General features: G+C 31.4%; 2 protein-coding genes across 6 annotated transcripts in view; one reads left to right on the forward strand and one right to left on the reverse strand.

The window, feature by feature from the left end:
- LOC408339 overlaps nt 1-16,131 on the reverse strand; it is a 114,397-nt gene that overhangs the window by 44,073 nt on the left and 54,193 nt on the right. The window lies entirely within an intron of this gene.
- The window catches only part of LOC102654166 (trichohyalin), a 58,791-nt gene that overhangs the window by 10,794 nt on the left and 31,866 nt on the right, over nt 1-16,131 (forward strand). For all 5 annotated transcript variants that reach the window (XM_026443578.1, XM_026443581.1, XM_026443579.1 and 2 more), the window contains exon 2: nt 10,083-10,135. The gene's annotated coding sequence lies outside the window, so the exon portion shown is untranslated. The remainder of the gene's footprint in view (nt 1-10,082; nt 10,136-16,131) is intronic.

A 16,131-nucleotide genomic window follows, 5' to 3' on the forward strand; every position in this document is an offset into this window, starting at 1 on the left:
TTAAACATTATTACACAATAACATTTATAGTATAAATATAGTATAATTTATTTATATAAATATAGTAAAACAATATATAGTATAAATTTAACGTTAAAATTATCAAACGATGATAAATTTCGTCCAAATGTATAAAAATACAAATTCATTCAAAATACGTTTGATAAACCTAACCTAGAAAATTTTTCATTTCAAGATGGTGGATACCTAACCTCTCTCTTCAAAATTTACCAAACTCGTACGTTTCTTCTTTTCCTTAAACATTATTACACAATAACATTTATAGTATAAATATAGTATAATTTATTTATATAAATATAGTAAAACAATATATAGTATAAATTTAACGTTAAAATTATCAAACGATGATAAATTTCGTCCAAATGTATAAAAATACAAATTCATCCAAAATACGTTTGATAAACCTAACCTAGAAAATTTTTCATTTCAAGATGGTGGATATCTAACCTCTCTCTTCAAAATTTACCAAACTCGTACATTTCTTCTTCCTTTTCCTTAAACATTATTGCGTAATAACATTTATAATATAAACAATAAATTTAACGTTAAAATTATCAAATGATGATAAATTTCGTTCAAATGTATAAAAATACAAATTCATCCAAAATACGTTTGATAAACCTAACCTAGAAAATTTTTCATTTCAAGCATGGATAATAACCTAATCTCTCTCTTCAAAATTTACCAAACTCGTACATTTCTTCTTCCTTTTCCTTAAACATTATTGCATAATAACATTTATAGTATAAATATATAAATATAATTTATTTATATAAATATAGTAAAACAATATAGTATAAATTTAACGTTAAAATTATCAAACGATGATAAATTTCGTCCAAATATATAAAAATACAATAATTCATCATCAAAATATTTCTCTACAACGTATTTAAATATAACTGTAGCAATTCACGTGTACAATATATAAAAAAAAAAAGAACTAGACAAAGAAGAAATTGGTCGAGAGTGTTCGGACCGTGTGGAAAATTTATTGTCCGTTTTACAGGATGGCATTCGCGCGTATTCCTCCTCGCTGAATAAATTCGGCCGTCCATTTGAACGGACGCGAGATTGTCGATAAGCCTGTCCGTGGACATTAATCTGTACGCGAGTGGACCAAGGGAAATGGCCCGGTGGAGATCACGGACCCGCGACCCTTGCCCTTTCGAATTATTCCCGCGTTTGTACCGACCCGTCACGTTTCGCACGCCTTGTCGTTACGAGCAGTCACGACCAATTTCGTGGAATACTATCCACGAGGGAGGAAGAGAAAAAGAGGGAGAGAGAGAGAGAGAGAGAGAGAGAGAGAAATTTTCGTTCCGTAATTCGTCTGAGAAATGTCTGAGAATGGTTAGAACGATAAAAATAATTGGTATGGTAAAAATGAATTAATTGAAATGAAAATTAAAACAGTTCTGGGTTTTGAATCGTATGGAATTATTCTAGGGAATAGATATAGGGATTTAATATAGGGATTTTTAGGACGTGCGAAAAGAAACGTGTAAGGATACATACCGTTACTCTTTTGTTTCTTCCCACTGAATACTCATTCAGCGTGAGAGAAATATTGATAATTCAGTATGAATCGCAGAAAGACGATCTTCATGTATTTATTCAAAGTTTCGTGCCCGGTAGGCACGCCTGTAAGGGAATTTGTATTCAAACTAAAAGGAACGGTTGAAAAATTCCTATCTTTTGCGAAATGTATAAAAGATGTTACGAAGTCTGCGCGCGTGTGTACGAGAAATCAGAGTAAAGTTGAAACATTGTTTCCCCGAGTGAAACGGAGGATAGTTCGAAACTTCGTATATGGAAAATAAACGTCGAATTGGAGTAGCCATTGAAATTTATTATGTTACCTTGCATTACGTGTTATTGCGAAAAAAAAATTCTATGAAACTAGTATATTAAATGAAAGATTAATGAAAATATTAATATATATATATAGAATTATTTTTTTCTTAAATTATATTACGGAAAATTAGTAACTTTATTACATAACAAGTTAAAAATAATTTTTTCATTTTCATTTTTTCATTTTCATTAAATGACGAATTAAATTAGTCAAGCAATTCTTTGGAGAAAATCGTGAATATGTGAAATGCTATAATTTTTGAAAAGGATATCGTAGAATGCTCATTCAAAGCTGATTTTGAAGGGGAAGGAGTCTAGAATAGCGTGGAATCCCTCAATTTTTTCAGGGACTCTCCGCCATTTAATGATAAAATAAAATAGTCAAGTAAATCTTCAGGAAAAAATCTTGAATCTTTAAAATGCCATAACTTTTGATAGGGATAACATAGAATGATAAACCAAATCTCATTTTAAAGGGAAAGGAGTCTAGAATAGCGTAGAATCCCTCAGTTTTTTCAGGAACTCTCTTACATTTAATGATGAATTAAAATAATGAAGTAAATTTTCAGGAAAAAATTGTGAATCTTTGAAATTCCATAACTTTTCATAGGGATATCGTAGAATGCTCAGCCTGTGCTCATTTTAAAGGGGAAGGAGTCTATAATTGCGTAGAATCCCTCAGTTTTTTCAGGAACTCTCTTACATTTAATGATGAATTAAAATAATGAAGTAAATTTTTAGAAAAAAATTGTGAATCTTTGAAATTCTATAACTTTTCATAGGGATATCGTAGAATGTTCAGCCTGTGCTCATTTTAAAGGGAATGGAGTCTAGAATTGCGTAGAATCCTTATATTTTTTCGGGGACTGTCCACCATTTAATGATGAATTAAAATAGTCAAGCAAATTTTTAGGAAAAAATCGCGAATTTTTGAAATGTCATAACTTTTCATAGGGTTATCGTAGAATGCTCAATCTGAGCTTATTTTAAAGGGGAAGGAATCTACAATTGCGTAGAATCCCTCAGTTTCTTCGTGGACTGTTCTCCATTTAATGATGAATTAAAATAGTGAAGTAAGTTATCAGGAAAAAATCGTGAATCTTTGAAATGCTATAACTTTTCATAGGGATATCGTAGAATGCTCAGCCAAAGCTTATTTTAAATGAGAAAGAGTCTAGAAGTGCGGAGAATCCCTATATTTTTTTGGGAACTGTCCTTCATTTAATGATGAATTAAAATAGTGAAGTAAATTTTCATGAAAAAATTGTGAATCTTTGAAATTCCATAATTTTTCGTAGGGATACTGTAGAATTCTCAACCATTGCTCATTTTAAAGGGGAAGGAGTCTACAATTGCGTAGAATCCCTCAGTTTCTTCGGGAACTCTCTTACATTTAATGATGAATTAAAATAGTGAAGTAAATCTTCAAGAAAAAATTGTGAATCTTGGAAATGCCGTAACTTTTGATAGGGATATCGTAGAATGCTCAACCAAAGCTCATTTTAAAGGCGAAGAGGTCTAGAATGGTGTAGAATCCTTATATTTTTTCGGGAACTGTCCTCCATTTAATGATGAATTAAAATATGCAAATAAATCTTCAGGAAAAAATCATGAATCTTTGAAATATCATAACTTGTCATAGGGATATCGTAGAATGCTCAGCCAATGCTCATTTTAAAGGGGAAGGAATCTACAATTGCGTAGAATACCCCAATTTTTTCGCGGAGTGTCCTCCATTTAATGATGAATTAAAATAGTGAAATATGTTTTTAGGAAAAAATCGTGAATCTTTGAAATGCCATAATTTTTCATAGGAATCTTGTAGAATGCTCAGCCAATGCTCATTTTAAAGGGGAAGGAATCTACAATTGCGTAGAATACCCCAGTTTTTTCGCGGAGTGTCCTCCATTTAATGATGAATTAAAATAGTGAAGTATGTTTTTAGGAAAAAATCGTGAATCTTTGAAATGCCATAATTTTTCATAGGAATCTCGTAGAATGCTCAGCCAATGCTCATTTTAAAGGGGAAGGAATCTACAATTGCGTAGAATACCCCAGTTTTTTCGCGGAGTGTCCTCCATTTAATGATGAATTAAAATAGTGAAGTATGTTTTTAGGAAAAAATCGTGAATCTTTGAAATGCAGTAATTTTTGGTAGAGATATCGTAGAATCCTCAATCCAAGCTCATTTTAAAGGGGAAGGAGTCTACAATTGTATAGAATCCCGCAGTTTCTTCGAGAACTGTCCTTCATTTAATGATGAATTAAAATAGTGAGGTAAATTTTCAGGAAAAAATCCTGAATCTTTGAAATGCCATAATTTATCATAGGGATATCGTAGAATGCTCTGTGAAAGCTCGTTTTAAAGGGGAAGGAGTCTACAATTGCGTAGAATCCCTCAGTTTTTTCGGAGACTGTCCTTCATTTAATGATGAATTAAAATAGTGAAGTAAATCTTCAAGAAAAAATCGTGAATCTTTGAAATTCCATAACTTTTCATAGGGATATCGTAGAATGCTCTGTGAAAGCTCATTTTAAAGGGGAAGGAGTCTACAATTGCGTAGAATCCCTCAATTTTTTCGGGAACTGTCCTCCATTGTATGATGAATTAAAATAAGTAAGCAATTCTTGAGAAAAAAATCTGAATCTTTGAAATGCCCTAATAGAATACTTTTAATAGAGACATCATAGAATGTTCAACCAAAGCTCATTTTAAAGAAAAGGGGAAGAAAATTCTAAAAATTTGACACTATTTCCAAGAATTTTGTAAATTCTATGAATTTTACATTATTTCTAGGAATTTCAGAAATTCTTCGTTAATTCTCTAAACTTTTCGATTTGTCAGACATGAATATAATTCAGACGAAATTTTTCTTGATCTTTAATTGCACTTATCTTTTATACCTACCTTTTTATTGCACTATGCTTCCAGAAAATAAATTTTCTCATCATTTTATTTATACCATACTTGTACTTTAATATTAGTTATAAAATTTTAATTATTATTTAATTGTTTTATACTTACTTTTTTCAGAATGCCAATATTCGTCTCCTAAAACGAGTTATATTCTTTATATTTATTATCTCTATTAATTGTTCAATAAAAACATCATTTTATTCCTTGTAGCAAAAATTTTATGAATTTTATTGTTATCCGATGAATAAAATTACTCTCCAATAAAATACACACGTCTTTTTCTCTTTTTGAAAAATATACAAATATCATTCAAAATAATTTCGAGAAATCATCCAACATCACATTTAAAAAATCAAGTTTATCAGACTATTCGAATTTCAGACTTAAAAATAAAATAGAGTTATTGCTTATCTCAATGTTAAATTGATGATAATAAATTATCATTAATCTTGCTTTCAGAGGATTACGTTCGATCGTTTGAAATTATCTCGAACACACAGTTTCTATTCTACCAACTGTAAAATATTTTTCGTTGAAATACGATACTTGGTTCCCCATGTATTCTTATATTTATTTCATCGTTAGTCTCTAAAAATATTCACGAATTTAAAAGAAAAAAAAAAAAATCGCATGCAATAAAATTAATACAATACAAAATGCAGGATTAAGTTTCTATGAATTTGTCGAAACTTTCTATTTTCTTCTTTGCAATCCTACATTTGTAGGATTTTGCCAAAATTCGTATTCCACGTCGAAGGAATTTTAGATTTATCGCCGACGGATATTTCGATATTCATCACACGAGTGAAGGATATTCGTAAAAAATCTCAAATAAAAAATATAAATCAATCGTAGTTGAACGAGGAAGACGAAAGCTTAAATCCAACACAATCCATGACACAACAGTTTATCGAATTTTATCATATTATTTATAAATCTCAAAACTATATCTATCCTATAAAATCATTGCAATCATACAGAAAACATTAAATTTAAATAAAATTAAATTAAAATCACATTAAAATTTAAATAACTTTCTTTTTATAAAAAGAACAGACTAAAAAATTTTTATTGTCATCAAAACTCTGTCAAAATATGAGGGAAAATGGCATTGAAGTCACTTTTTGATTCATATCCATAACTCAATCAAATTGAATGAAATGAGCAGTCAAAGTGTCCATGATATTTAGTGCAATGCAGAGGTTATGAGTCTAGTGACTTTCCACTTTTTCCCTAGAAATTACTTGTCTGAAGTTTGGCATAATCGGTGCGAGCGAGAGATTCGAGTAAAAATTAAAAATTAATCACACAATGATATCTCGAAAACCAAAAGTCATCTTGATGAAAGGAATAATTGAAAGAGAGCCTATTAAAAGGCTCCAATGATATCAGTTATTACTTGTAGCTGATAAAAGTTTATTTAATTTTAATAATCAATAAAAAAGTTCTTATTGCCTGTTAATTCTGCCATTTCTTAAATTTAATTTAATCACCCTGCATCTTAAATTTTTCACGTAAAAGAAAGCATATAAATACCTTTCATATTCCATGAACCAATAAAAAACGTTCCTTTCTCCATTCGCCAAATTTTCGATTTTATACGAAATAAACAGATCCAACGATTTTTTCATCGGAGGAGAAAAACTCGTTCGTTCCGCTTCTCGTCTCGTCTCGTTTCTTTATCCCACGCGCTTTTGTTTTCAGCGGGGCCAAAGGGTTCTTTCGGTTAATCGAGTAAACTTGTTCCCCGAAGAACGGTCATCGAGCGGAAGCAATTTCAAAAAGGAGGTACGAAAAAAAAGGTAAATAAGAGAAGGCGGTCGAAAATTATTAAGAGAATTAACTTTGATCCGAGAAAAATGTGCAGCGGCCTCGATTCGTCGAGGTCGCGTCGTAGAACGAAAGGAACCCGATGCTTATAAAGCTTGGAGACTTCACGGAAGAAAGAATCGCTCCGTTATTGGCTCCGTTCCTTTAATTAATCTGATTAAAATCAGTTGCTCAACGCAAAGCTCCTCTTATTCAAGTCTGTACGTTATATCTAAAATATACATAGCAAAACATGTATATAATAAGGCAATAATAATTAACAGTTTAATAAAGTAAAATAATTTACAATGCATATCGAGGAAATTGGTAGAATTGTATTATTCTCTTGGCAATTCTGTTCCTCAGAAAATTACAAGTTACTCACCTTTGAATAACAATACTGTATTATAATATTTTATATAACCGTAAGAAGATGATAGTTTTGTAAATAAATTTTAAATATAAAGTTCTATTTTATTTATTTTATATATCAGATTATTGAAAATTAGTTTTATTCAAAAGAATCAATAATTATCGCTCAATCTGATTAAAACATCCTGTATAATAAAGATGCATCGATAACGCCTGTCAAACAATCCTAACCTCAAAATCGGAACTCGCACAAAACGCGTCAAACTCGCGTCTAAAATTCATCCGTAAACCTAACCTTAACATTTGTCTACAATCTCGTAACAGTCTCTTGAACACAATACCTTGTATAACCTATAAGATGAAATTGTTCGAAAATTCATTAGATCTCTCGAATCGTGCTCCATCGTATCCGACGAGTTTCTTGGAAACTCGAGCGCAACTATCTCGTTGCGCGACCTAACCTCTTCGAGCCATTCTTGGATAAATGATGTGATCCGATTGCACGTCATGCTTTACACGCGCGAATCCCCCATTAGAGTGATTGATATCCATTCAGGAAACGACAACCGCGCTAATAACCGTGCGCGGCAGGCATCGAACGCGCACGGTCGATAAGGTAGGCACACTATGCTAATTGCCGTTCCGCAAGGCGATCGATGCGGCGAAGGAAAATTCGTATTATCCTGGCTCCTTGCCTCCTTTGATCGATCGTCGTTTCGAATGAAGGCCGGCGAGCAATCAGCGTGGATAGGATAATTCAAGTTGCCCGCGTCACGTGTGTGAATCGATGTAACACCTGATACCGTGCCAGCATAGGTGTTGATCGACCGATTGTTGCTCGCGCTTCCGATACGCTCGCCGGGTTGCATTCAGATAGGCGCGTAACCATTGTATTCCATTCTATCTAGTTATCTACGAGGGAGGATACATAAGGTTGAGGGAAATAGTTGGAAAATGACTGTCTAGGGAATATATAGTGACCAGGCTTGTCAAAAGAATTTATAGAGAACTTGATATATCGAGATTTTATTTAGATAGAGTTCCCTTACAATTTTCTATTACAGAGAAAAGATGATGGTGGATAATTTAACTCGTCGATTTTACCACATTTTTTTAAATCGTTCTTAAAAAGAATCCAATAATTTAAATCTAGAGATAAATTCTAAATAAAATATTGTTAAAAATTCTTAAAATTCTTGAAACGAAACATATATATAAAAATCCATCCTAACAATTGCCTAAACAAATCCAAATAGATATTCAGTTTACTTTCGATTTACGATTAAATCGTGGCCGATGCTCGAAATGTCCTCGCATAAATACACAACCGCAGCCACCGCGTTTACAACGGTGGATCTAATTGTGGCGAAATTAGTTCACGTCGATACCGCGAGATATCGCGATCGATGCTCGAGAATGTATATATATGGTTGGTAATCAGCTCACTTCAAAGCGGTAAGAGTGGCGATTTCGAGGTACACGTTTTCTCTTCTATACCGATGCGTATCGGTGATACACTGTAACGACTGGATTAAACGGTCACTCTGAAGCGTGCTTGTCCGTATAATCCGATTATTTTCCTCGTCCTCGGCTGTCTGGTTTTAGCAAATGCCCTGAAATTCGTCCCGGTATCAGGCCGGAATTTCCCGCGTTACGTAATTCCGGATAATTAACTGGCATCGAACGGACGAGATTGTATCAGGACCAAATATTTGTACATTGTTACTTTTCTACAGTGTGTGCAAATTTTTCAGTATCGTGATAATTGTAAAATTATTTAAAATTATTTATGACGATAATTAGTTTTTTTTATATTATATTATAAAAGTGTTAATTTTCGATATATTAATTTTTCTTTTATAAATATTTCTTTTCAATTTTCTCGTAAATGAAAATCGATTAATATATTATCTAATCATCTTGTTAAAGACAGTGGCTCGCCTTGACCTGTCCATCATTGAAGTTAACTTTTTTTCAACGAGGCACTTACGAGAGTCTATAGATTCATGCAAAAAATTTTTCTTATATCATATTTATACAAAACATACCATTAGCACGTAATATATAATTTTGTATTAGATTAGAATATCGTTTTTGTTTACGAAAGGAAACTGAATTAGAAAATTATTTAAAGGAAAATTTTCCTTTCGATAATAATGTTAATAAATAAAATATTATTTCGATCATTTATTTTAATCAAAAGTATATTGGTAAAAAATTAGGATCTATACGTCAAAGTATAAATTTGTCAAAGGGGAATTAAAACTACGCCTCTCCTTTCGAATGAAGTAAAAGGTAGACGTTTCATAACGATAAATTTGATTGTAACGTAATCCGATTGGTCCTAGGGAAATTTTATAAAGTGTCGGTGTGTAGGTACGTAGTATCCAACGTTCCTAGGGGAAAGCATACTATAAAAGCGGCACTGATTACACTGAGACAGGACGGTTGGTAATTGAAATTGTTGAATATCAGCCAATCAGTGTAACGTCCAACTAGAATCGTTACAGGTACGTGGCTTGAATTTTAGAACGCACTAGAAGTTACCAAAGATTAGTGAAACTGTACGTTCAACTTTGTTAAACGACTTTTGCTTCATTCTCGAAAATATTCTCGTGAAAATATAATTGTATCTATTTATAATTAATTAATCTTGAATATTTCGAAATTTTTATTTTCAAATTTGAATAATTTTATTATTCATTAATTTTTAATTCGATTTATTTCTCCACTGTTTCGACACGTTAGAAATTATAGGTTAGTAAGAGTAAGTTTCATCAGTATAGGCAACTATTGGAAAATTATGGAATAGCCACTATTGTTGCAATTGTTTTTCGACTGCAGAATGTACAGCTATTCATATCATTTTGCCTTTATATGTCTAAAATATTCAGCATGCTGGTAGAGAGAGTGTGTTCCAACCGTATCTCTATAATAATAGAACAATGCCAATGTCGTTCAACATTTATAACAATCCATAGAGGATTACTATCTTTTATTATTATTCTGAAATAATGCCAAGAGCTGAATCAGAGCGATAAAAGTTTACATTTGTTCATTCATTTAATCTACCTTTTTTTAATTTAATAATTTTCCAATGTTGCAGGTTAGATCGCTGTTAAAAGGATCATCGTTCGTCCAATATCAATCTCAATCTCTGTGAGTATCTTAAAATCTCTTCTCCATCTTTCTAGAATAAAATCCAACCATTTTATTTAACATTTACAATAATTTTTTTCAAGTTCTTAAATTAAAAATTGAATGAATTTTATCCTCTATCTCCAATCTTTAAACAAAAATTTTACAACCATCTCAATTTATATAATTATACGATAATTTCACGAAATTTAGTAAGAAAAAAAAAGAGATAGATGTATTTCGAATCGATGGAAAAGTTACTGAATTTCGTCGTTTATCTAAATGCTGCCATCTATAAAATTAAATACGAAACTTGTTGAAGTTCCAAAAAGAAAGATACATTTATATCTCTCAAATCGAAGTTCAATCAAATCGATTATGTTTATAATTTTAGAGACACCCTATATATATCTATACTCTTTACAAAGCTTCCTTCAATATTTATCTCTCCTCTTAAATTAAAATAAAAAAATTCGATTTGCATCGATTCATTTTCAAATATCAATTCTCGAGGACACGATTTCGAAGACACCCTGTATATAACACAAGGATCACAAACAGCGCTTCTCTTCCTCTCGTATCTCGAATATTCGAAGAATTTCTTTTCTTTTTCGCAAGTCGATCAATTTATTTTCGTGTCGATGCTCGTCCACGTGCCTCGAATCATCCACGATGAGCGTGGGCGTTAAAAAGAGCGAGAGTTACAACGAGACTTGGATCAATGAACGAAAACGTTTTACGAGCAATTACACGCGGATCGTCGCGTTCATCGACGCGTAACCGAGACGGTTATTACATGCTCGAGAGAGGCCTTCCTTCCAAAACGATTTTTCGAGCTGAGTCATGGATAATTTCACGAATGTGAAATTTAGTAATAATTAAAAAAAGAGATATAGTTAGATATATTTCAATCCGCGCGTCTTCTTTTTTTAAAAATTCAAATTGACGGAAAAGTTACTAAATTTCGTCGTTTATCTAAATTATCTATAAAAATTAAGCAATTTCTGAATCAAAAACTTTCAATCTGTTAAAATTTCATTCGAAATTGAAGTATTATTAGAAGAAAGATACGTTTATATATCCCTCGAATCGAAGTTTAAGGTAAAAGTTACTAGAGAAAGTAACTAGCCTAAATTATCTTCCATCTATAAAAATTCTGAATCAAAAATTTTCAATCTGTTAAAATTTCATTCGAAATTGAAGTATTATTAGAAGAAAGATACGTTTATATATCCCTCGAATCGAAGTTTAAGGTAAAAGTTACTAGAGAAAGTAACTAGCCTGAATTATCTTCACCGCTCAAAATAAAAAAGAACCAATCTCGAGAGGATTGCAGTTCATAAATCAATTCTACCCTGTTCCATAACACATCGCACGTTTAACACCGTGCTGTTGATCGTTAACTCTCCTCCTCTCCTTTATCTGCTCGCTACATAACCTGTAACCCGCGGTGTACATAACCTCTCCTTGTCACGCGCGTTATCTCGACCGACGTGAAACGAGTGTGGCGCAGCTGAAACTGCACGAAATAACGTATGCAAAGCGCTGCATTAGCACGGTTGCTACATGCTTTATTTACCCTCCTTGTTCCTTGGTTTCTCTGGCTGTCGATATATTGTCCCCTCCAAAGTTATTATTAATGACACACCTCGCTCTTTTCTCTCTGGAACGTACACACACACACAGGTTTCTGTATTGGAGGAAATTGGAGATATATATTTGGAGAAATCGATCTTTCTTTCTGGAATTCGTTTGTCGAGGCAGGGATTCATTTTGTGCACGTGGATGAATATTAATATTAATAATAATAAATTTAAATAATAAATTTAAATAATAATAATATTTTTGTTTTGTATTTTTAAATAATTTTTTAAATAAAATTTCTTTGTAGAAAAGGAAATGTTACGAATTTTAATTAATCTTTAGGTTAAAATTATAAGGGGGATTATAATGTATGATTTATTCTTGGATAAGGAGAGGCTTTTTAGAACACGCAAGGAGGCTAAGGGGTTCGTTTTTTTTGTGAGGGGGGTTCGAGAGGAACGATCGATCGAGGAACGTTTCTTTCTTCTTTTTCGTTGTTTTTTTTTTTTTTTTTTTTTTTTTATTTGCCACGTTCGAAAACTGGGTCAAACGTGTTGGTTCGTGATTCGTTTCTTTTGGCGTTAGAAACGCTTGTTAGAAAGTTTTTTTTGAGAAGGTGATTCCTGAATCTTTAACTCGGTGTTTTTCTGTTGTCCTGACTCCTTCTCCGATATTCACATTCGATATTTCATTCCCTAAGTGGTTTATATAGTCGATAAAACGTTTATTTCTGTAAAAGGGGTTGGGGGAAAAAAAAAAGTATGGGGAGGTGTTTATTGGAAAAATAATAACGGTACATTTGGTTTAAAAATAAAAACATGAAAGCAAAAAGTTTAATATTTACTTATTTAGAAATATTCACTCAGAAATACATTTAGAATAAATCATGAGTGGAGGTTTGATGGAATTTTTAACAAACTTTTTTTCCTACCAATTCAATTGAATTTTTACAATATTTATTATTAATCTTCTTTTAAAAATTCTAATTCTATTAATTGATGTAAAAGTAACGAATAAAATTTTTCCATGAAATCTTATGAATCCAGAATTTTATAATCTTTATTAATTACACAAGATAAACAAAAAAGAAGGGGAACAGTATCTCATTTTGAATTCTCACAATTATGATTCTCACAATTGAATTTTTACAATATTATTATTAATCTTCTTTTAATTGATTTATATTATATTATTATATTATATTAATCTTCTTTTAATTCTTGAATTTTTATAATATTTATTAAATTTATTAAATTTTATTTAATATTTATTATTAATCTTCTTTTAAAAATTTTAATTCTATTAATTGATAAAAGTAATAAAATTTTTCCATGAAATCTTATGAATCCTATTATGAATCCTTAATCCAGAATTGTATAATCTTTATTAATTATACAAAATGAACAAAAAACAAGGGAAACAGTATCTCATCTTGAATTCTCAGAATAGTGAGAATAGTTTTCCATGAAATCTTATATGAATTCTGTGTCCTTCTGTGTCCTGAATTCTGAATCCTTAATCCAGAATTGTATAATCTTTATTAATTACATAAGATAAACAAAAAAGAAGGGGAACAGTATCTCATCTTGAATTCTCACAATTGTGATTCAATTGAATTTTTACAATATTTATTATTAATCTTCTTTCAAAAATTCTAATTCTATTAATTGATGTAAAATTTTTCCATGAAATCTTATGAATCCTATTACAAATCCTTAATCCAGAATTGTATAATCTTTATTAATTACACAAGATGAACAAAAAACAAGGGGAACAGTATCTCATCTGGAATTCTCACAATTAACACTATTTAATTTACATGTTTGAAAAACATTGTTATTCCTTCAACTTTTTTTAATGTATACGCGTGAGCATGAAGGATAAACGTGACGCGAACGCTATTTCTCAAACAGAGACTTAAGATGAAGATCTAACAATGCTTCTTTGTCGTAAAGCTTCTTTTTACGCCGTAATTGAAACCAGATTCTCCTTCAACCATATTCTACAAGTACGTAGTAACTTTTATACGTGTGAATGGCACTATTTAGAACCGAATTAACAAAGTTAAATATGTTATTTAAAAAAAATAAATATATATAATAATTTCCACTTCTCTCATTATCCCCCATCTTATTCATCTTTTCACAATTCATTTCAATTTCTCTTACTAATTATTAGAAAATAACTAAAACCTAATCGATAATCCGAGAAAAGTCAATAAAATATGCTTCGAATATTTGAAAAAATAATTAATAGAACTTGTAATTAATTTGTAATATCACCATATTTTCTTCGAACAAGAAGTTGATCGTAGAAACTTTGCCCAAAAAATAAAATAAAAATTTTCTTTCGAAAAATGAAGCAGCAATCGGTCAATTTAAGTGGAAATTGGAACGATCCTCTAAAACCGGGATCTCAAAGGGGATTGGCGAGAGAGAATTCGTGGAGGAAAAGCCTCCTTTCCCGTAGACGTCTTGTTAAGATCGATCTAGCTTTCCTTGGTCCCTTCCACTCTCGGAGGGAGCCGCGATGAGCCGTATAATTAATAGCCTGTTGAGCATGGCAGGCTCTGGGATAATAATTTCACGCGAAACGATCGTTCTTCTTGTTCTTCCTCTTGTAAAAGCACACGTAAGCGGAGGAGGCATAACTGTCTAACCTCACTTTTCGATTCAGTTGGCGAACAAGACGTCGAACGTGGTGAATTCGAAATCAACAGGTGTGGCGTGTTTTCGAATTTTTTTTTTTTTCTGAACAACGAGAAAATTCGAATTCATTAATTTCTTAGATCTTCTTCAAATTTTTCTTAAAAATTGTCGTTAAAAATTGGCAAAATTAATATTGGATTCTTTTGTTGTACGTGAAATTGAAAATCTGATCAAATAGTGGTACAAAAGGAAAGGGTTGGTCGAGAAAATAAACTGGCTGGTATAGTTGTCGGTGGAAAGGGACACATGCTGGACGAAGTATAACAATATTTTCCGCTTGTCACGCCATCGAAATTCAATCTGCCGTTCGAACGAACGCCAGCTGCAAATCGAATTTGCCGCCTGAACGATGGTGGTGGTGGTGGAACGCCATAATGTGGTAACCAAACGGGCGAAGAAAAGAAAATGGCGGTAAACGAGAAAAGAGAATAAAGAGAAATATATCTTTTGTTGTTTTGTTACAAATGTTACTCTTCGAGAGTAATCTTATTACTTAAAATAGTCTTAAAAATTTGAGAAAATATTAAAATTAAGTCTCGTTTTAGAAAGATTTTTTCTAAAATATATTCCATTTTATCATTAATATATAATTCTATTCAATATTCTATTTTTCCCTGAAACTTTTATTTATTTTATTTTTGAAAAATCCGAAAAGGGATATTCTAAAATAATATTTATACCTACTTTGAATTTTATAAATATTTTTATTCAAAGAAAACGCGTCAATTTTTCATATAAGATTTCATACAAATGAAATACAAAAGGAAATACAATTTTCCAATATGCACATCTACGAGCCATGGACGAAGAGAATTGCCTTTGCTCAAGTGAGAATATGTGTCGTTCACGAGATCAAAGACGTCGCCATTTTCCTCTTATAATTTATATAATGTAATATAATAAATTATAAATTATAAAATATAAAATATAAAATATAAAATTATATATAAATATATAATTTATATATATATAATAAATTTCCACGATGGAAATTTAACAATTAAAGAAAAGAAACATCTCTCTTTCAAATTTTTCCATTCCTTTTTTATTGCACATTTTCTTGACCGAAACAGTGATAGCAACGTCTCTGTCCCTCTTTGGGCGTAGCACAAATTGTACCACAACTTTGACACCGTTCTTTCAACGTTAGAAAAAAAGTGGGGAACGATCGCCGCGCGTGCGACAACGCTCTTTTTATTATGCTTTTGTAACCACTTTTTGTCCCTTGCTTGTCGCGCACTTGCCACGTGATTGTTTTTCCTTTCCTCGTTTCCTCGTTTTCTCTCTCTCTCTCACGTTATCGAACGATTTTCTTTGTGAATGCACGCTCTTTTACGGACGTTAATTTTTCGTTGGAACGCGGATTAAAAGTTTAATGGAAAGGTGATGGAATTCTTGCGAAGAAAACTTTCAATCGTTTGGAGGGAAAAAATTATCATCGGTTGGTAAAATTGGTAAAATTTTCGCCAAATCTTTAACCTAACTTAACTTAACTTGATTATAAAAACGATTTATAATACATATTTAAATGTATAGACAGTAATAGATAGAATTAATGTAGTACATGTAGTGAAATAATTAAATACGTAACTTAATTTGAATATTTTTTTTTAAACGATTCGTATTATTTTAAAATGGAGGGAAAAAATTATCATCGGATGGTAAAATTGGTAAAATTTTCCCCAAATCTTTAACCTAACCTAACTTAACTTGATTATAAAAACG

Source organism: Apis mellifera, linkage group LG11, assembly GCF_003254395.2.
Source record: "Apis mellifera strain DH4 linkage group LG11, Amel_HAv3.1, whole genome shotgun sequence".
Classification (NCBI taxonomy): Eukaryota; Metazoa; Arthropoda; class Insecta; order Hymenoptera; family Apidae; genus Apis; species Apis mellifera.